This window comes from Herpailurus yagouaroundi, unplaced genomic scaffold (assembly GCF_014898765.1).
Source record: "Herpailurus yagouaroundi ecotype Mexico unplaced genomic scaffold, PumYag 77, whole genome shotgun sequence".
Lineage (NCBI taxonomy): Eukaryota > Metazoa > Chordata > Mammalia > Carnivora > Felidae > Herpailurus > Herpailurus yagouaroundi.
The window spans coordinates 63,583,231-63,606,716 of record NW_024412388.1 but is presented as its reverse complement, the minus strand read 5'-3'; the positions used below and the strand labels follow the sequence as shown (position 1 = coordinate 63,606,716).

General features: G+C 35.4%; 1 protein-coding gene and 1 pseudogene across 7 annotated transcripts in view; one reads left to right on the top strand and one right to left on the bottom strand.

Moving 5' to 3' along the window:
- SLC44A5 (solute carrier family 44 member 5) overlaps nt 1–23,486 on the top strand; it is a 380,599-nt gene that overhangs the window by 85,689 nt on the left and 271,424 nt on the right. The gene's annotated exons all lie outside the window — the stretch shown is intronic.
- Nucleotides 1–23,486, bottom strand: part of LOC121027660 (probable RNA-binding protein 46) — a 34,868-nt pseudogene that overhangs the window by 10,923 nt on the left and 459 nt on the right.

Here is a 23,486-nt window from a genome sequence, read left to right as displayed (position 1 = left end):
TTAGCATGGAGCCTGACTAGGGGCTCGATCTCACGAACCGTGAGATCATGACCTGAGCTGAAATTAAGAGTTGGACGCTTAACTGACTGAGCCACCCAGGGGCCCCTGGTGAGTTTTTGGTAATCACTTGGGATCTATTTGATTGTTACCAAGGTAATTCTTATTTATTTTTATCATCTGTAAATGGGATCGGCTGTGTGAAATCAATGTATAGAAACACGTACTTTAGGTCCTGGCAAATAGTGTATGCTCAATATGTACTGGTTTCCACATATACTTGCATTAGGTTATCATATCCGTTTGCTAATGGGTTTGTGCAGGGCTTAACGGAGAAACGACTGAAGGAGGACTGATTACCTTTCCCTCTTTCTACTTTCAAAAGCTGCTCTCTCTGCTTTCCCTCAATGTTGATGACCCGCACATTGAAGAAGGGAACAGAAGTCAAACAGACTCCAGGGCATTGACAAGTGAAGGAAACACAATTTAAATCACTGGCAGAACTCTTGATCCCTCTTTTTATCTACTGTTTCAAAAGCTGTTTGTTCAGAATAAGAAAGGCATCTTCAAAGAGTACACTGCATATGTGGTTTAGTTCTGGCTTGTTTGGGGACAAGTTCTAACTCAAAAAAAAGAAGAATAGTGAGCAGAGAGAGGACAAACTGGGGAGAGTATCACCCACAGATTCTTGCCAGAGTCAGTCCACCACTACTGCCAATTACTGCCTGAGTGATGACGGGATGGTAGAATGAATCTGGGCGACTCTTCTTTCCTAACACAGGAGAAGGAGGTTTGGTTGAAGTTTAGCAGCTAAACTCAACTTAGAACCTTAACTATGATGATTTCATGAAGCATGGCTGGACTAAAACTTGTTCCATGTAGGTTTCTCTTATTCTAAATAGTGGACATTGCTGATTGTGGAGGTTCTTGAAAGGAAAACAGAGAGGCACTATGACAGAAGCACTTTTTCCATAGAAGATACTAGACCAGGAAAGAAAAGAGACTGGATGTGAGATACAGAGAGTTCTCATCTCTTCTTAATCTATTCTTAACCTCAAAGTATGATACTTTATGCTGTATAGTACTCTGTGATGTTTCATACGTTTTTAGAAACATTAGCTCTTTGACCATTACAATGCAACCTCAAGAGGCAAGTCAGGCAGAACATCCACATTTCAGAAGAAGAAATGAAACATGGAGAAGTTGTGGTTTTCCCCAGTTTTAAAGAGTTAGAAGTGACAGGGGATCCTTGATACCTACATCAGTGTTGTCTGCACTCCACCCCAGTGCTTATATATTTCCAGAGCTTATGCCATTTCTCTGCTCTTAGACTTTTTTTCCTGGCTTTTTAAACTAGTCCATTTGTGAATAGGTTTTAAAAGAGTGATTATGTGGTTGCCTTCCTTCCTCCAACTTTAGTACAACATTCCAGAGTGTGTCTATCGTGTTGTCTGAAATTTGGGTGCTACCTCTACTCTCTATTTTTATGCTTTCCTCTTTTGTGTCCTTGTGTAAGGCTGAGCAGGGTTTATTGCTGTACATAGACCACATTTTGAATTTATGATAGCTTTTCTATTAATGGGTTTGATATTATTGTGTTTCAACTTCTGTGACCCTATGTCAGGACAACTCAGCTTGGGGATATATTGCTGAGTTGTAATTTTAAAACTCTGGCCCTTCTCCCTGTCAAACAAACTTGAACATATAACACCGCTGTCTTAAATAGGACAGAGTTAAGTTTTCTTTTTCAGTAAATAATGGATATATGAAAAACAGTGTATGCTTAAAATAGCATGCATGCTCCAGGTACCTGGGTGGCTCAGTCAGTTGGGCATCCCACTTCAGCTCAGGTCATGATCTCACCGCTTGTGAGTTCGAGCCCCGCATTGAGCTCTCTGCTGACAGCTCAGAGCCTGGAGCCTGCTTCAGATTCTGTGTTTCCCTATTTCTCTGCCCCTCTCCAGCTCGTACTCTCTCTCTCAAAAACAAATACACATTAAAAAAAGTAGCATGCATGCTCTTTTTTCTCCCCCTCTCTCCATCCTTCTCCCTTTTAGATTGGTCACAATATATGAAAGCATAATACAAAGTGGGCAATGATCTCTTTTAGCTATCATGGTGCTATTTTTAAAAAATTGAATTAGGGGCGCCTGGGTGGCGCAGTCGGTTAAGCGTCCGACTTCAGCCAGGTCACGATCTCGCGGTCCGGGAGTTCGAGCCCCGCGTCAGGCTCTGGGCTGATGGCTCAGAGCCTGGAGCCTGTTTCCGATTCTGTGTCTCCCTCTCTCTCTGCCCCTCCCCCATTCATGCTCTGTCTCTCTCTGTCGCAAAAATAAATAAACGTTGAAAAAAAATTAAAAAAAATTGAATTATATTTTGTTTACTGGATATAAAATAATAACACCAAGCACTTGTGTCTGAGTTACTTTAAAAAAAATTTAATTCCAGTAGAGTTAACATGCAGTGTTATATTAGTTTTAGGTGTATAATACAGTGATTCAACACTGTATTGTATACATTACCTGTTTCACCCATCCCCCTATGCTGCCTATCTCCCCTCTGGTAAACATCAGTATGTTCTCTATAAGTAAGAGTCTGTTTTTTTGGTTTGTCTCTTTATTTTTCTTTGTTCTTTTTGTTTCTTCAATTCCACGTTTGAGTGAAGTCACATAGTATTTGTCTTTCTCTGAATAACTAGATCCATCCATGTTGTAAATGGCAAGATTTCATGCTTTTTTATGGCTGAGAAATATTCCATTTGACATATATACCACATCTTCCTTATCCATTCATGTATCAGTGGATACTCAGACTGCTTCCATAATTTGGCTATTGGAAATAATGCTGTAGTAAACATAGGGGTGCCATGTATATTTTCAGATCATGGTGCTATTTTAATTTCTAACTTAACTTTTTCATTTTATGAGTCTTTCAGACCCAAGTTACCTTCTGTCCTTCAATTTCAGCCACTTGAAATGGTCAGTGTTTTATTTCTTCTTCCCGTTCTCTCATTTCCTTATTCTATTATCCCCATCCATCCATCCATCCATCTGTCCATCCGTCCATCCATCCATCCATCCATCCATCCATCCATTTCTATCTCTTAGTAGAGAAAGCCCATGTTTAGCATGCATAAAAGCCAAAGCAGAACAATTTCAGAATTTAAAGTTTAAAGGCATTCTTAAATTAAGCAAGGTTAAGTGAGTTTGAAATTTATCTGCTCACTCCTATTTTGAAATTGTTTCATCATAACAATATTTTTATCCCTTAAGTATAATCCTATAACCAAGTTCTCATAATATGTGGGATTTTATGTAGTATTAAAAACTAAGAAGTCTTTGCTTAAGAGGTTGAAATTTAAAGTCGAAAATAGAGTATGAAATTTAAAGAATTTAAGTTTATAGGGTTTAAATTTATAGCACTTAAAGTTAAAATTTAGAGTGTAGATAAAAATGGCTTTCAGTGGCCATCCTGATATGTTGTAGTAATTGATCTTTATGATTTCAGTGGCTGGGCCATTTTAATGTCTCCCCACCCCACCCCACCCCACCATATGATGGAGCCAGTCCTGCTAGCATCATGCATCATGACCCTCCATCTTTGGCATTTTCACCAATTGCCTCGAGATTATCTCACACTCTAGTCTCTGAAGGAAATTAACAGATTGCCAGAGAGTTTCAGCAATCCAAAGAAATGTCTTACTTTCTCAGGGAAAACCCTACCTACCAATTTCCATCTTACAAAAGGCATTATGATGAATTTAAATAACTTGGAGCTAAGTGATTAGAGAGTTATTACATTACAAGGGCATCTTATTTTTAGGAGAGAATGGTCAGTCAGAGTCATGTAAACTTAAGGAAGTAAGAAGTAACAGCTTCCTCATCCAAAAGTTTATTGTTTGTGAAATGCTGCATATTTTCCTATATAAAATAGGTTTTCCTATGTTTTATTATGGAAAAATTTGTGTGTGTATTGGGGAAGGGTGTACAAATAATAGTGTAGTAAATCCAGAAGGTAACCTAGTTTGCAAGCTAAGAAATATATCTTATTCCCACATGTTGTACTAAAGTTTTCTCTATTGTCTTTTGTTAAAATATGATGAGAAAAGAAAAAAAATTTAAGGCAATATCCAGAGCTACACCCCTGAAGGCCTGTTTGTGGGTTCAAACTGAAAAAAAAAACTTGTAATGAAATAATCTTTACTAATATTTAAAATATCTAAATATCTTAAACAGTTTTATTGAGATGTACTTTCATTTTATATAATTCTGTTTAAAGTATAAAATTTAATGGTTAGAGCATATTTACAGTATTGCGTAACCATCACTATAATCTAATTTTGGAATACTTTCACCTCACCAATAAGAAATCTCTTTAGCATTCACTCCCTATCCCCTAGTCCTAGGCAACCACTAATCTGTCTTTTTTATTGATTTGCCTTTTCTGGACATCTTACATAAATAGAATCATATAATATGTGCTTTTTGGAGATTGACTTTTTTTACCAATAAGTTCTTGTGGTTATAGAAAATAGTTGTTTTATAATTTTTAACATACAACTTTTTAAAGAAGAAAATGTCACTTCTATCAAATAACCCCTAAGAAAACAACTTTCAGTCATTTTTCTTTATTTCCATGCTTCTTCTGTTTCTTATTTTATTCCTTAATTTATTTAGAAACATTTACTACATAATATGGATCAATCACAGTGCTGGGTGCTGGGCATATTGAGGTATAGAAGACAAGCAGTTTAAGAGTTGTTAATAGAATATGTAATAACCATTGCAGTGAGAGCTACAAATGAGAAGTATAGGCTGCTGTCCTGCACAATGTGGACATAATTTAGTTTTTCTAAAGAAATTATTTAATATATGCCTATGTGTATGTATTTTAAATAATTGGGATCCTATGACATAAAATTTAGTATATTTTTTCTCAAAGCTATATTATGAATATTTCCCCATTTCTTTAAATACTCTTTGAGATTGCTTTTTTTTAATGAGTCCATAATTTTCTACTGGATGGATATACCAAATTTATTGGAAATTGGAACATTTCCTGGAAATTCAACTGCTCACAAGTGGCATTCATCCTGAGGCTTATAATGACAAAAATCTCACGTGTGAAAGCATATGAATTTATAACCAAGGACTACCAATTACTTTCTCTTACTTATGTGTTCCCTGTACCATTTTGCTTCAAAATGTCTCTAGAATCAGGACTTAGGGTTTATGGTTCCTGGATAAAAAAAGGTAGTTATAACACTCTTTAATAACATCTCTCTCTGTCACTGCTTCAAAATATTTGGGAAATCTTAGAGAATTAAAATAGAAGGAATGGTAAAATGACTGCTGAACTCTCATGGCTCTTCTAGACTCCAAACTGAGAGCTCTTTTTAGACTTAGTATACATATTTAGCTGATTGTGGGGAACTTAGGGATAGGAACAGATATTGTTGAAAATAATCCACAATTGATGATGTTTGGAAAGTATTTTCTGTGATATTTATTTATGAGTTTATTTGTTTTTTATTTTTTCTTTTCTAATTTTTTGTTGTTCTTGTTTTGGTATATTTCTGTGTGCTCCCACCTTGTTTTGCATGACCTTCTATTTATCTGCAGTCATCTTTTTTGTGTGCAGCTCAGACCTATTGTCAGATGTCTCATTGGGGTTAAAGTCATCCAAACATAAATCTTCTTTTTTGTGTCTTGCTTTTCTCCTACCCGTTTGGTGTTGCCATTTTCTTCCCCACTTTTGCCTTCCTTCTTTTGTTTTCTTGAGCTATTTGCCCCAATTCTGTTCCTCTTTGACTTTCTTGGTCATAAGGTCTCTTTTACACTCAGTGTTATGGCTGCTTCTTTTCATTCTACTGTGCTTTGCTATTCTGTGCTGGCTTTCTCTCTTTCTTAGTGTATTTAATATGTGTTTCACCTTGGCTCTGCTCATTTGTGCTTCTGAACTGCTGCAGTAGCTTCCCACACATCCTATGTAGACTCAGGGAAAGGAAAGGGAAAAGACAGCTGCTCTAGTCACTAATGAAACAACACCTCCAAATGCAGATTCACTTAGAAAAGGTACAAACTGAAGAAGGAAATTTCCCTAACATGTTTCTCCCAATCAAGAAGTTTTAAGTGCCTGGTTGGTTAAGCATCCAACTCTTGATCTCAGCTCAGGTCTTGATTTCTGGGTTGGGAGTTCAAGCCCCACATTGGGCCCATGCTGGACCTGGAGCCTACTTCAAAAAAAAAAAAAAAAAAAGAATTTCTCTTGTTGGAGACCAGGATGTCCATCTTGCCACTATTATTCAACATAGTATTAGAAAAATCCAAATCGACCAGGAGGAGGTCAAACTTTCACTATTCACAGATGGCATGATGCTCTATATGGAAAACCCAAAAGATTCCACCAAAAAACTGCTAGAACTAATTCATGAGTTCAGCAAAGTTGCAGGATATAAAATTAATGCAAAGAAATAAGTTGCATTCCTACACACCAACAATGAAGCAACAGAAAGAGAAATCAAGGAATTGATCCATTTACAATTGCACCAAAAACCATAAAATACCTACGAATAAATCTAACCAAAGAGGTGAAAAATCTATACACTGAAAACTATAGAGCTTATGAAAGAAATTGAAGAAGACACCAACAAAACCTGGAAAAATATTCCACACTCCTGGATAGGAAGAACAAATATTGTAAATTGGTGTAGCCACTATGGAAATGACCTAGCAATTCCACTGCTAAGTATTTATCCAAAGAAAACAAAAACACTAATTTGAGAAGACATATGCACTCTTTTTTTTAATCTTTTTTTAAAAAATGTTTGTTTGTTTTTGAAGGAGAGAGAGAATCAGTGAGTGGGGGAGGAGCAGAAAGAGAGGAAGACGCAGAGTCCAAAGCAGGCTCCAGGCTCTGAGCACAGAGCTTGATGCGGGACTGTAACTCACAAATTGTGAAATCATGACCTGAACCTAAGTTGGACACTCAACCGACCAAGCCGCCCAGGTGCCCCTAAACATATGGCACTTTCATGTATATTGCAGCATTATTTGCAGTAGGCAAGATATGGAAGCAATCTAGGTGTCCATCGATAGGTAAACGAATGTGTATATATGTGTGTTTGTATACATGAGTACATATACACATACGTAAATATACACACATACATATGTACACAATGGCTTTACTTAGCCATAAAAAGAGTGAAATCTTGCCATATGCAACAGCATAGGTAGACTAGGGGCTACTGTGCTAAGTGAAATAAATCAGCTAGAGAAAGACAAATACTATATGATTTCACTTCTACATGGAATCTAGGAAACGTAACAAATGAACAAACAAAACAAAAAAGAAACAGACTTATAGATACAGAGAACGAACTGATGGTTGCTAGAGGGGAGGGGTTGGATGAAATAGGTGAAGGGGGTTAAGAGGTATAATCTTCCAGTTATAAAATAAATAAGTCATAGGAATGTAATGTACAACATGAAGAATATAGTCAATAATATTGTTAACAACTTTGTGTAGTGACAGATACTAACTGGACTTACTGTAGTGACCATTTCATAATATATCTAAATATTGATTCACAATGTACACTCAAAAATAATATAATACAATGTTAATTATTCTTTTTTAATATTTATTTTTAACATTATGTTTTAAATTCCAGTATAGTTAACATATAGTTAACATAATTCCAGTATAGTTAATATTATGTTTAAATTCCAGCATATATTAGTTTATAACATACAGTTATATTAGGTTGTGTATTAATTGTTTTTTAATAAAAAAATGTTCTCTGGCTTGAGTCCAGAGATTCCTTATTGTTTTCAACAGCCTTTAAAAATAGTCTGGCCCTCCAAATATGATTATAAATCATCATATAAATATGATTATCTATGGAGTCATACCCAATTCTTCCCATGAACATAACTATTTTAGAGACTTGTAATGAGGGAGATATTCTAAGAAGCTTCTTTGAACCACTTTGAAATAGGTTTTAAGATTTTCATATTCATGATATGCTTCAATACTCCATATGACAGGAAGTTTCAAGAAGTCTTACTCTAGCTTGCAAGAAAAGGGTCAAAGAGTCAATTTGAGAAAACTTATTGTGGGGCTACTATAATACTGTATCCTATGCTGGATGCTGGAAACTTCTAGGGGAGTAGGCATATGTAGTACCTGACCTGGTCACAGTCTAACACAGAACTCACATTCATCTATCAGTTCATTCATTTATTTATGCCACATAAATGAACAGTTTTAGGCCTTGATTTAACTAGTTCACAGCCAAACTGTTGCTTATTATCCATGGGAACTCATGCTTTAGATAAGGAACTCACATGTTACATATAAAAAGAATGATATGTAAAACCATTGCATTCCATGCTATGTAATATTTCATATTGATACAACATTTCAGATTTTGGATTAATACACAATTTTTGAAATAACCAAGAGCTTTTCATAGGAGCCCTAACTATTATACTTGGACCAGATAATTTCTTTTTTTTTTTAATTTTAATGTTTTTATTTATTTTTGAGACAGAGAGAGACAGAGCATGAGCAGGGGAGGGGCAGAGAGAGAGGGAGACACAGAATCCAAAGCAGGCTCCAGGCCCTGAGCTGTTAGCACAGAGCCTGACGCTGGGCTCGAACTCACAGACCATGAGATCATGACCTGAGCTGAAGTCGGATGCCCAGCCACCTGAGCCACCCAGGCACCCCTGGACCAGATAATTTCTAAGACTCCTTTCAGTTATTTAAAATAAAGTTTTCTGATCTTATTCATGTCTGTTTTATAATAAATGTTATTAATAAATTGCTCTCCATCTGTAAGAATCTTATACCTGAAAGACCTTTACATAACTCAGACAAGTTAAAATTATAGTTTCTGGACCCAAACATCACATTTTCTTTTCAGTTATAACAGTGCCCCCAATTAGTACTGGACATAAGGTCTGGGTTTGTCCTTATAAATCAGTGCAATTCTCTGGCCTTGAGTAATTATGTCAAAATAATTCACCTTTATTCATAATTGGATATTTAAATAAAAGGTCTGTCATTACCTTTGCATAGTCTGAAACAGACTGCTTAGTTGATGCAATCAGTATGTTTTCCGACAATGTGTTTGAAAATACTAATTAAGTACCAAAAAATAATCCTGTTCTAAATCAAATTTTTGTTGGTAAAGGGAAAGATGAAAAGAATTATCTCAGATTGGAGGGAAGGAGTCCAAAAAGAAAAGAAGCTCATTCATTCCCTATGTTTCATTTTTCATTTGGACACTATGTCAGCATTTCCTTTAGCACATGTAGAGTATCTGATAATTCACAGGACAGCTGCATTGACTCACCTGGAAATGTAACACATTTTTATAGTTGTTGTCACCCTCAGGATCTTGGTGTGACAGACAAATGTTGGCTGAAAGGCCAGTGTAGAAGAATGTGGATCAGCTCTGAAGGGCTCAGAGGTTAGATTCAAGTATAGAGCTATTATCAAGTTTTAGCTACTGATATTTGGTTCTAGTAAATGTAACAAAAGAGGCTGTAAACAAGAGCCAAGTAGGTTAGATTTTTTTTCATATTAATAGTAACAAGGTGTCATTTTAATAGAAAATGATAGATTAGCAGTCCTTTACATATTATTGATTTAAAAATTAGAGTAAGATTCATTTGCAGCAACATGGATGAAGCCAGAGAGTATTATGCTAAACAAAATAAGTCAAAGAAAGGCAAATACCATATGACTTCACTCATATGTGGAATTTAAGAAAGAAAACAGATGAACATAGGGGAAAGGAAAAAAAAAAAAAAAAGAAAAGGAGGCAAACCATAAGAGACTCTTAACTATAGAGAACAAACTGAGGGTTGGTGTATAAGGGAGGTGGGTGTGGGAATGGATTACGTGGTGATGGGTATTAAGGAGGGTACTTGTGATGAGCCCTGGGTATTATATGTAAGTGATGATACAATGAAAACAATATTGCACTATATGTTAACTAAATAGAATTTAAATGAAACTTGAAACAAAAGGATTAAAAAAATAAAAAAGAGTAAAATTAAACATTCTCATCATGCAATAAAGAGAAGAGGTAATAGGAAAAGAATAATTTTCCCTTCAGATTGAAACTCCTCTTGTATTTCCAGCTATGTATTGATCAGCATTGTTGAATGGCATTCATTTTCAAGGGATTGGTTGGCAATCATTTTTTTTTTTAAATTTTTTTTTCAACGTTTATTTATTTTTGGGACAGAGAGAGACAGAGCATGAACAGGGGAGGGGCAGAGAGAGGGAGACATAGAATCGGAAACAGGCTCCAGGCTCTGAGCCATCAGCCCAGAGCCTGACGCGGGGCTCGAACTCACGGACCGCGAGATCGTGACCTGGCTGAAGCCGGACGCTTAACCGACTGCGCCACCCAGGCGCCCCTGGTTGGCAATCTTTAACTAGAAATTTAAATCTAACTAAAATTGTTTTAGATGTATACAATGAAACATATTTTTGTTTGTATATGCCATTTAAGACGAGCTTTAAATTTACTAATAGCACTCTGTTATATTTCGATCAACTCAGCATATTTTAAGTTTTATGTGGTTTATGTTATCCATTATCTAGTAAATTATGTGGTTTATGTCATAAATTATGTGGTTTATGTGGTTGAATAAATTATGTGGTTTATGTCATCCATTATCTAGTAAAAATGGATAAAATTAAGGACAAAGATGCACTTTACAGCATCCTTAGATTATGAGTTCTATGAATAAAATATTTAACAAATATCTGAATTTGAGAAGCCAAATTATTGGATTCTGATAAACACGATTCCTCTATTAAAGTAATATATACTGGCAAGCACATTTGAAAAATATGTTATGCCAATTCATCTAATTCAAGCTGTAAGATGAGATTTGCACCAAAATTATAAATGATGGTCATGTATACAAGTCACCCTAGAACTTCTTTCTTCTGTTTAATGTTATTTGTGTGGTCCAGATCCGAGTCTCCCTTTAATAGCATTGGACCTGATGTCAGATCTAGATTCCAATTCTGGCTTCACTGATGACTGACAATGTGACATTGAATAAATCCTTCTATCTTGGGTTCAAGGTTCTCATATGTGAAATGAGCCTAACAGTATTATCCTACCTAATTGATGGAGTTGGTATAAGGATCAAATAGAATTAAGTAAGAGAGTGGACAAAGAGCTCTGAATACTGTAATCACCCCAAGTAAATTAGCAATAAAAGTAAGATAGGCAAATACTTGTTAATAGAAAAAATTTACTATTTTCCAGTAACAGAAAGTGAAATTTAACTGGCATAAAATATAGAAGGGAAACCTGAATATGGAATATGATCATATGGCTGTCCATTTCCTTCCTTGCCCCTCTTTGTCTGGTTAACTTTACTCATACTTTCTCAGAAGAATCATACCCAACAGCTTAATCTTTCACTCATACCCCATTACAATGGGTGATTATGCACTACCCCCCATTATACAACCGAATGCTCACCAGACTTCTTCTTCATAGCACATATCGCCTTTTGTAATATCCACTTTTGTGCATGTTTGATTGTCTCTCTCATTAGGTCATAAGGTTCATGAGGGTGTCAACTTGTTGTGCTCACATACCTGAACACCTTATAGTATATGGCACCAAATCATCATTGTATGATTGTTGGATAAGTTGCAGCTGTTAATATGTTTGTCTAAATCAGTTTGAGTCACTAACCAAAAATTGGGTTCAGGATTGCTCAACAACTCAACCCAGTAATCTGCAGAGATGAAGGAATCGTCAGTCATTCTACCTGAACTTTCATTAATTATGTGATGCAGATTGCCATCTTTGGGGCCCAGGCTTCAAAGTAAATCCAGTTCTTTTAATGTCATAAGAAAGCGATTTCTGGTTTTAGTACTATTTATGAACTGCATTCAGTCATCTTAGATGTAAAAATCTTCTTGTTGTAAATAAATTGTGAGTCAATGTTTCATTATTCATTTATAAAATAATTCCTTTAAGTAGGTTTACATTTTCAGAGAGAAATCCATATCTTAAGGATTTTATTTTTAACTTGAACTGGGCTTATTTACATGAGGACGTTTTCAGATTTATCGAGGCCAAGCCATAGCACCTCTACAAGATTGCTCTGTGGACTTAGCCCTGGACCCAGAGGCTTATGAATTCCTGTCACAGCTCTGCACATAACTTCTCTGTGGCCTTGTGCCAGTCAGTAAGCACTTCTGGACTTAAATGTCCCAGTCATGTAATTGGGATTATAATATGTGTGCCTTCCCTGACTCACTTGAATGGGGAGAGGATTAATGAATAGACTGGCTTGACCCTACCAGGGAGAAAGAACTAAATCACTTGCTTTTTATGGGGTTCATTAACTATTTGAAGCTGGTAGCTATTTAGTGCTTGGAAAAGACAATTTACTAAATGACCCCAGGTTAGCCTCAAAGATATAATGCACTTCTCCAAAGTGAGAAATTGTTCACTTCCTGCTGGCAGGAGCAGGCATCCAACCTTGTATGTCATTCTAGAAGAGTAGGTTTCATAAATGTGCATATTATTCACAATACTTTGCACTTTGTTAATACCTGATAAAAACAGTGCTGGTGAGATTGTACTCAGAATATATTAAAATGGATTTTATAGATAGGTAATGTTTGTTCAAATGAAAAGCACTCTGCTGTACTTAGTATTTATGTTATTTTGCATTTCTAATTACTTTCTTGGGAACAAATGTTCAAGCAAATTCTATTTTTTTTTGAAAAATTTTTAATGTTTAGGTATTTTTGAGAGACAGGGACAGAGTGCGAGCGGGGGAGGGGCAGAGAGGTACACACAGAATCCGAGGCAGGTTCCAGACTCTGAGCTGTCAGCACAGAGCCTGAGAGACAGCACCCAGCCAGATGAGGCGCTCAAACACACAAACCGTGAGATCATGACCTGAGCTGGAGTCGGACACTTAACCAACTGAGCCACCCAGGTGCATCCAAGCAAATTCTAAAAATCATATTTGCTTTTATGATAGTAATGCTTGTTCAATCACCCCTCAACACACATATGTGTAAAGTCTATTTTTTTTAATTAAAAAGTATTTTTAACTAATTGATGTAACTACCATGTAAAGGTCTGTAAAACATGATTTGTGTTCTAAAAGAAGTCCCTGTACTTGATAGGTTTAGAAAGTACTGTCCAGTAACAAGTCTGACTATATTTAGAATGCAAGTCTGACTATATTTAGCAGTCCTTTCCCTGACTATAACAGATTTAAGATAACATTTTGGATTTTCCCCAATGTTAATACCACTTCTGTTTCATTAACTAATTTTCTGATCTTTGTTGATCAAAACTGAGTTCAGAGTGCAATATCGTTATTCTTCCTTTTAACACTTCAAACAGGGATTCTTATCAAGGCACACCAAGAATTTATTAGATACAGTGCTTTTAGCAAATAGATTTCTGTGAGATGCATAGCTTTTTGAAGCCCTCCATAATTGCCATATCTTGAGATGGTATATGTGAATGTGTTTAACACAATGTCTAGTAGCAACATAGTAGATATTCAGTAAATCTAAGTTTTCATTCTCTTTTTGCCTTTAAAACATCTGTTTAGGAGGGTGACATTCATAGCCTCCAAATAGTGAAATCCCCTGAGTAGTCTCGGGTCTCTTTCTTTCTCCTTTAGTCCTCTTACAAGTTTTCTACTCGTAGCACTGCTTTTTCTGCAATCCAGGTTTCTTTTCACTGAAATATGCATTGTCATCTCTGAAATCTAGATGTGAGTTTATCCTGTCAAGTCTGGGAAATATATTATTTCCTTTGTCTAGACTGTCCTTGCTCTTTCTGTTCTTCGAGACTCTTATTTAAGGACCGCCTACTTTAGTAAGCTTTCCCTAACCCTCTGGTTTGATTTAGATGTCCCTCATCTCTTCATATGCATCTCTACTAGTATTTAAAATACTATAGTTGTTAGTTCCCTAATCTGCCTCATCCACTAGACTGTAGGTCTCAGCCACTGAGGTTTACATGCACTGTATTTCATCTCTGTAATCCAGGGCTTAATATGTGATCACCATTCAGTAAATAATATTTACTGATTCTATAAATAAAGTTGCATTTATTTCCTTGTGTTAGTATCTTAAATTTATTACCCATTGTGCTTTGGAGTATAGACATCTCAGATCATAACTCATTCCTGCCTCTTCTTTACAAATGGATTTCTCATGTAAATTATTGAATATTTCCTTCATGGTGAGTCTTCTTCCAATATCATTCATGTCCTCCAAAGTAACCCTTCTATTTTTATAGTTTTAACTGAGCGTTTTAACCTTACCACTTTCATTTCCCATGTAAAGCCTTCTTGGTCAAAGCTGTAAATTTCTGGGCAAACATATTGATTCTTACATTCCTGTAATCACCACCAACATCAAGAAATATGCATTTTCAGCCCCCTTATAATCCCTCCAGTGTTCCCTCCCAATCACTACCACTTCCCCTAAAGGTAAATATTATTTTAACTTCTTTAAAACATTTTTTTTAAATGGTTATTTATTTTTGAGAGAGTGGGCGGGGTGGGGGGGAGAGAATGAATGACCAGGGGAGGGGCAGAGAGACAGGGAGACACAGAATGTGAAGCAGGCTCCAGGCTCTGAGTGCTCAGCACAGAGCCCGATGTGGGGCTCAAACCCACAAACTGTGAGTTTGATCATGACTTGAGCTGAAGTCAGACGTTTAACCAACTGAGCCACCCAGGTGCCCCTATTATTTTAACTTCTAACACCAGTTATTACTTATATTTATTTATTTTTTAAATTTTTATTATTATTTTTTTAACGTTTATTTATTTTTGAGACAGAGAGACAGAGCATGAACAGGGGAGGGGCAGGGAGAGAGGGAGACACAGAATCGGAAACAGGCTCCAGGCTCCGACCCATCAGCCCAGAGCGCGACGCGGGGCTCGAACTCACGGACCGCGAGATCATGACCTGGCCGAAGTCGGACGCTTAACCGACTGAGCCACCCAGGCGCCCCTTATTTATTTTTTATAGCCCAAGATTAAAATTATAAAAGTGAGAATTACTCATTTGTAGAATAATATAAACCTTGCAGGAAATGGAAATTTTGTATATTAATTATATTTATCTTATGCAAACTTTATCATACATACACACATGAAGTGACTTTGCCAACTTAAGCTCATAAAAATGAAAAGGGTTGGAATAAAAATTTCCCCCTCAGTGTATAGGGAAAAATATGTAATAGTCTGTGACACAAAATTTGGGATTTTAAAAAAACCTCTTTCTCTTTTCAAAGTATTGTACATTCTCTCAGATTTTGCATATCCAGCCTACTGATGTGGACACATTAGAGACCTTTTCGAGCTCTTACTTTGGTGACTCAGAGTATTGCTATGCCATGGCCAATGGAGGATTAAACTGGATGAACATTATTATTGGAATAGTTCTATGACTGTTTATATAGACACAGTTTCTCTTTCTTTTTTAAAAAATGTTTTTTTTTAAGTTTATTTATTTTGAGACAGAGAGAGAGAGAGAGAGACAGACAGTGTGAATGGGGGAGGGGCAGAAAGAGAGGGAGAGAGAGAGAGATTCCCAAGCAGGCTCCATGCTTGCAGCTTTGGAGCCTGATGCAGGTCTTGGACCCACGAACCGTGAGATCATGACCTGAGCTGAAACCAAGAGTCTGTTGCTTAATCTACTGAGCCACCCAGGTCCCCCTCTTTTTTGTTTTTTAAGTATATTTATTTTGAGAGAGAGAGAAGGTGTGAGTGGGGGAGGGGCAGAGAGGGAAGGAGAGAGAGAATCCCAAGCAGACTCCATGCTGTCAGTGCAAAGCCTTATGCAGGGCTCGATCCCACAAACCATGAGATCATGACCTGAGCCGAAATCAAGAGTCAGATGCTTGTGGTTTGTTTCCCTCTCTTCTCTATTTTCCTCCCATTTCCCATATGTTCATCTGTTTGTTTCTTGAATTCCACATATGAGTGAATAATATGATATTTGTCTTTCTCTAATTGAGTTAATTCGCTTAGTATAATACATTCTAGCTCCATCCATCATTGCAAATGGCAAGATTTCATTCTTTTGATGGCTGAGTAATATATACAATATATATGTATACCAAATCTTCTTTATCCATTCATTAGTTGATGGACATTTGGGCTCTCTCCATAGATTGGCTATTGTTGATAATTCTGTTCTAAATATTGGGATGCATGTACATCTTCGAATCTGTACTTTTGTATCCATTGGGTAAATACCTAGGAGTATAATTGCTGGATGGTAGGGTAGTTCTATTTTTAGTTTCTTAAGGAACCCCCATACTGTTCTTCAGAGTGGCTGTATCAGTTTGCATTCCCACCAACTGTACAAGAGGGCTTCCCTTTCACCACATCTTCGCCAACATCTGTTTTTTCTTGTGTTGTTCATTTTCAGCATTCTGATAGGTGTGAGGTGGTATCTCATCATAGTTTTGATTTGTATTTCCCTGATGATGAGTGATGTTGAGCATCTTTTCATATGTCTGTTAGCCATCTGGATGTCTAAGGAGAAGAATTAATTGACATTACTTGAGAGATGTTAAGAAAGAGTTGAGATCATGTGAAACTACTCAGTGATGCCCATATGTTTTTGTAACTATTCCTGTGGCTGTGTCACTTTGTTTTTAATTTTTACATATATGTTTATTTATTGAAATATACTTGACATAAAATATTTTATTAATTTCAGGTGTACATAATAGTGATTCAATATTTTTATATATTATGAAATGGTCCCATGAGAAATCTAGTTACCACCCCTCACCCTACAGTTATTACAATATTATTGACTATATTCCCTATGCTGTACATTGCACCTTCATGACTTATTTATTTTATAACTAGAGGTTTGTATCTCTTGATCCCCCTTACCTATTTTGCCTGCCCCCCCTCCAAACCCTCAACATTCTGGCAACCAACAATTTGTTTACTGTATCTATGAGTTTGTTTTTGCTTTGTTTTGTTTTGTTTTGTTTTTTGGATTCCACATTTAGGTGAAATCATATAGTATTTGTGTTCCTCTGTCTGACTTATTGCACTTAGTATAATACCTTCTAGGTCCATTCATGTTGTCACAAATGGCAAGAGTTCATTCCTTTTTATGGCTAAGTAATATTCCATTGTATATATACTCCACATCTTCATTATCCATTCATTTATCAGTAGATACTAGTTTGCTTCCATATCTTGGTTACTGTAAATAATGCTGCAATGAGTATAGGAGTGTATATATCTTTTTGGACTGGTGTTTTCATTTTCTTTGGATAAATAGCTAGAAGTGAAATTGCTGAGTCATATGATAGTTCGATTTATAATTTTTTTGAGGAAACTCCATACTATTTTCCATAGGGGCTACACCAATTTATATTCCTACCAATAGTGTATAAAGGTTCCCTTTTCTCCACATCCTCACCAATGGTTATTATTTCTTGTCTTTTTGATATAGCCATTCTGATAGGTGTGAGATGATTTCTCATGGTGGGTTTGATTTGCATTTCCCTAGTGGTTAGTGATGTTGAGCATCTTTTCATGTGTCTGATGGCTATCACTATGTCTTTTTGGAAAAATGTCTATTCAAGTCTTCTACCCATTTTAGAATTGAATTATTAGTATTATTTTTGGATAATAAATTAAGTTCTTTCTGTATTTTGGATATTAATCCCTTATCAGATGTATGATTTGAAAATATCTTCTATTTAGTAGGTTGCTTCTTCATTTTGTAGATGGTTTTTCCTTCATGTGCAAAAGCTTTTAGTTTTATATAATCCCATTTGTTTATTTTAGCTTTTGTTGCCCTTGTCTGAGAAGACTGTTTAAAAAAATGTTGTGAAGACCAATGTCAAAGAGCTTTCTATCTATGTTTTCTTCTAAGAGTTTTATGGTATCAGGTCTTACATTCAAGTCTTTAATCCGTTTTGAATTTATTTTTGTATATGTTGTAAGATAGTGGTCCAGTTTCATTCTGTTGCATGTACCTGTCCAGTGTTCCTAACACAATTTATTAAAGAAACTGTGTTTTATCCACTGTATATTCTTGCCTCTCTTATCATAGATTAATTGATCATGTTATGTGTGAGTTTTTTTCTTGGTTTTCTTTTCTATTCTATTGGTCAACATGTTTTTGTGCCAGTGCCATACTGTTTTGGTTACTGTAGCTTTGTAGTACAGTTTTAAATCATGGCGCATGTTATCTTCAGCTTTGTTCTTTTTTCTCGAGATTGCTTTGATTATTTGGGGATATTTTCTGGTTCCATAAAATTTTCAGGACTTTTTGTTCCAGTTTAGTGGAAAATGCCATGGAACTTTTTATAGGATTTGCAATGAATCTGTAGCTTGCTTTGGATAGTATGCACATTTTAACAATACTAATTCTTCCAATCAATGAACATGCAGTATCTTTCCATTTATTTATATTTTCTTCAGTTTCTTTCATCAGTATTTTATTGTTAACAGAGTGCAGGTCTTTCACCTCCTTGGTTAAATTTATTTCTAGGTATTTTATTCTTTCTGTTGCAGTTGTAAATGGAGTTGTTTTCTTAATTTCTCTTTCTGATAGCTTGCTATTAGTGTATAAAAGCAACTGATTATGTTAATTTTGTATCCAACTACAGTTTACTGAATTCATTTATTAGTTCTAATAGTTTTTTTTTTGGTGGAGTCTTTAAAGTTTCTACATATAGTTTCATGTCATTTTTGTAAAGAGTGCCTTTTTATTTTTTTTTTTCCCCCAATTTTAAAGCTTTTAGGTTTTTTTTTTCTCTTCTTGCTGTGGGTAGGACTTCTAATACTAGACTGAATAAAAGTAGCAAGAGTGGGCATCGTTTTGTTTCTGATTTTAGAAGAAAAGGTTTCAACTTTTCACCATTTAGTATGATGTTAGCTATAGGTTTGTCATATATAACCTTTATTATTTTGAGGTACGTTCCGTATAAACACACTTTGTTGAGGGTATTTATCATAAATTGATGTTGAATTTTGTTAATGCTTTTTTTCATTTTTGAGATGATCATGTAATTTTTATCATTCGTTTTGGTAATGTGGTATATCATGTTAATTTGTGGATGTTGAACCATCTTCATATCCCTGAAATAAATTCCACTTGATTGTGGTATATGATCCTTTTAATGTATTGTTGAATTCAGTCTGCTAATATTTTGCTGAAGATTTTTGCATCCATGTTTTTTAGGGATATTTACTATATTTTTGTTTTTCTTTCTTTCCTTCTCTCTCTCTCTCTTTCCTTCTCTCTCCCTCTTTCTCTCTCCTCCCCACACTGTGTGTGTGTGTGTGTGTGTGTGTGTGCGCACATGTGTGTGTTGTCTTTGTCTGGTTTTGGTGTCAGGGTAATGCTGACCTTATAAAATGATTTTGGAAGCATTTCTCCCTCTTCAATTTCTAGATAATTTGAGAAGGTTAAGTGCTAACTCTTTTTTAAACGTTTGGTGTAATTCACCTGTGAAGCTGTATTGTCTGGACTTTTTTGGGGGAGGGGGGCTACTGATTCAATTTTGCTGTTTTTAATTTGTCTATTCAGATTTTCTATTCCTTTGTGATTCACTCTTGAAAGCTGTGTTTTCCTAGGAATTTATCCATATCTAAGTTTTCCAATTTGTTGATGTTTAAATGTTTGTAGTAGTCTCTTATAATCCTTTGTATTTCTGTGGTATCAGTTGTAACATCTCTTTCGTTTCTGATTTTATTTATTTGGGCCTTCTTTTTCTTGATAAGTCTAGCTAGAGGCTTATCAATTTTGTTTATATTTGCAAAGAACCAACTTTTAGTTTAATTGCTCTTTCTTATTTATTTGTTTATTTTAGTCTCTGTTTTGTTTACTTCCACTCTGGTCTTTAGTATTTCCTTCCTTCTTTTAACTTTGGGCTTTGTTTTTCTTTTTCTAATTCCTCTAGGTTTAAAGTTAAATTGTTCTCTTGGTAATTTTTATTTGTTTGCTTCTTTAGGTAAGCCTCTATTGCTATGAACCTCTCTATTAAAACTGCTTTTGCTGCATCCCATAGATTTCAGAAAGTTGTGTTTCCATTTTCATTTGCTTCAAGGTTTTTTTTTTTTATTTCCTCTTTGTTTTTTTTTTATTGACCTTTGGTTTTTTAGTAATGTGTTGTTTAGTATCTACTTGTTTGTGTTTTTTTTTCCAGTTTTGTTTTTGTAACTGATATCTAGTTACATACTGCTGTGGTCAGAAAAAAGGTCTGATATAATTTCAATCTTCTTGGATTTGTTGAGACTTGTTTTGTGGTCTAATATGTGGTCTATCCTGGAGAATGTTTCATGTACACTTGAAAAGAATATGTATTTTGTAGTTTGGGGATGAAATGATTAGTATATATCTATTAAGTCTGTCTAGTCTAATGTGTTGTTTAATGCCAATGTTTCCTTACTAATTTTCTGTTTGGATGATCTATCCATTGATACAAGTTGGGTATTAAAGTCTCCTACATTTATATTACTGTCAATTTCTCCCTTTATGTCTGTTCATGTTTGATATATGTATATATACATCTATATGTACTTCCATGTTGAGTGCATAAATATTTAGAATGTTATATCCTTTTCTTGGATTGACCTCTTTGTCTTTTGCTACAGGCTGTTCTTTAAAGTTTGTTTTGTCTGATAATTATTGCTACATCAGTTTTCTTTTCTTTTTGCTTCCACTTCCATGGAATATTTTTTTCTTTCTTTACTTTTAGTCTCTGTCTTTAGATATGAAGTGTGGCTTTTATAAGAAGCATATAGATGGGCCTTATTTATTTATTTATATTTATATTTTTATTTTTTATTTTTCTTTTAACATTTATTTATTTTTGAGAGACAGACAGATCATGAGTGGGAGAGGGGCAGAGAGAGAGAGGAAGACACAGAATCTGAAGCAGACTCCAGGCTCTGAGCTCTCATCACAGAACACAACGTGGGGCTCGAACCCACAAACCATGAGAGCATGACCTAGGCTGAAGTCAGGCGCTTAACTGACTGAGCCAGCCAGGTGCAATAAGGTGCACCTTCTTATTTTTTAAAAAATGTCTTAAAGTTTATTCCTTCTTGAGAGACAGGGAGACAAAGCATGAGTGGGGGAGGGACAGAGAGAGAGAGGGGGAGACACAGAATCCGAAGCAGGCTCCAGGCTCTGAGCTGTCAACACAGAGCCCAACATGGGGCTCAAACCACGAACTGTGAGATCATGACCTGAGCTGAAGTCAGATGCTCAACCAACAGAGCCACCCAGACGCCCCAAGGTGCACCTTCTTTATTTTTTATCCATTGGAGCATTTAGTCCATTCATATTTATTTATTTATTTAATTTTTAATATTTATTTATTTTGAGAGAGAGAGTGAGAGAGAGTGAGAGAGTGAGAGTGCAGGCAGAGTGATAGGGAGAGAGAAAATCCTAAGGTGGCTCTGCACCATTAGCACAGAACCCAAAGCAGGACTGGAACCCAAGAACTGTGAGATCATGACCTGAGCTGAAGTCAAGGGTCAGACACTTAACACTCAGAGCCAATCAGGCACCCTGAATCCATTTACATTAAAAATGATTATTGATAGGTATATACTTATTGCCATTTTGTTAATTGATTTCTATTGTTTTGTAGTTCTGTTCCTTCTTCTCTTAGTCTCTTCCATTGCAGTTCGATGGTTTTCTTTAGTGTTATATTTGGGTTCCTTTCTCTTTATTTTTTGTGTATCTATTGTAAGTTTTTGGTTTGTGGTTATTACTATTAGGTTAGTATATATTGACATATATACATATATATAATAAGCCTATTTAATTTTTTTTTAATGTTTATTTGTTTTTGAAAGAGAGAGAGACAGACAGACAGAGTGCAATCAGGGGATGGGCAGAAAGACACACACACAGAACCTGAAACAGGTTCCAGGCTTCTGTGCTGAGCTGTCAGCACAGAGTCTGGCATGGGGCTCTAATCCACAAACTGTGAGATCATTACCTGAGCCTAAGTCGGACATTTAACCGACTGAGCCAGCTAGCTGCCCCTATAATCAGTCTATTTTAAGCTGATTATTGGTTAAGTTTAAATGCATTCTAAAATAATATGTTTTTACCACTCCCCCTCATGTTTTATGCTTTTGATGTCTGATTTTACATGTTTATCTGTGTGTATCCCTTAACTTCTTATTCTAGTTATAGTTGATTTTCTTATTTTTGTCTTTTATCCTTCACACTAACATTTTAAGTGGCTGAATTACTGCCTTTACTATATATTTGCCTTCACCAATGAGGTTTTGTCTTTCATGTATTTTTCTTATTTCTAGTTATGTTTTTTTTTTCCACTTAAAAAAAACCTGTTTATATTTCTTATAAGACTGGCTTAGTGGTGTTGAACCTTAGTTTTATCTTGCTTTGGAAGCTCTCTTTCTTTTAGTTCTGAATGGTAGCCTTGCTGGGTAGAGTATTCTTGGTTTGCAAGTTTTTCACTCGTAGCACTTTAAATATGTCTTGCCATTTACTTCTGGCTTGCAGAGTTTCTGCTGAAAAATTAGCTGATAGCCTTATGGGGTTTCTTTTGTATGTGACTATTTGTTTTTCCTCTTCCTTTAAGATTTTCTCTTTAGGGGCACCTGGGTGGTTCATTCAGTTAAGGGTCCAACTCTTGATTTTGGCTGAGGTCATGATCTCCCAGTTTGCGAGTTCAAGCCCCATGTTGGGCTCTGTGCTGACAGGGTGGAGTCTGCTTGTGATTCTCTCTGTCTCTCCCTCTCTTTTTGCCCTTCATTTCTCTCTCTCTTTATCTCTGTGTGTCTCTCTCTCTGTGTCTCTTAGTAAATAAATAAATAAATAAACATTAAAAAAAGATTTTCTTTTTAACTTTTGCCATTTTAATTATAATTATATTTAATCATAATATGTCTTTGAATGGACCTTTTTGGGTTCAACTTGTTTAGGACTCTCTGTGCTTCCTGTACCTGGATGTCTGTTCCCTACCCCAGGTTAAGAAAGGTTTCAGCCATTATTTCTTCAACTAAGTTTTTTGCCCATTTCTTTCTTCTTTTTCTGGGACCTCTCTAAGGCATATATTATTATGATTGATGTTGTTCCAGAGGTCCCTTAAACTATTCTTATTTTTTAAAACTCTTTTTTTCTTTTTGCCATTCTGATTAGGTAATTCTCAAAATTTTGTCTACGAGATCACTGATGCATATTTTCTGTATCATCTAATCTGCTACTGATTCCTTATAGTGTATTTTTCAGCTTAGTTATTATATCCTTTAGCTCTGTGGCTTGTTTAGTTATTTATAGTTATTTAGTTATTTATATTTATAAATATTAACTATATTTATAAATATTTAGTTATTTATGCTTATAAATAACTACTTATTTATATTTATAAATAACTACTTAATTATTTATATTTATAAATAACTACTTAGTTATTTATA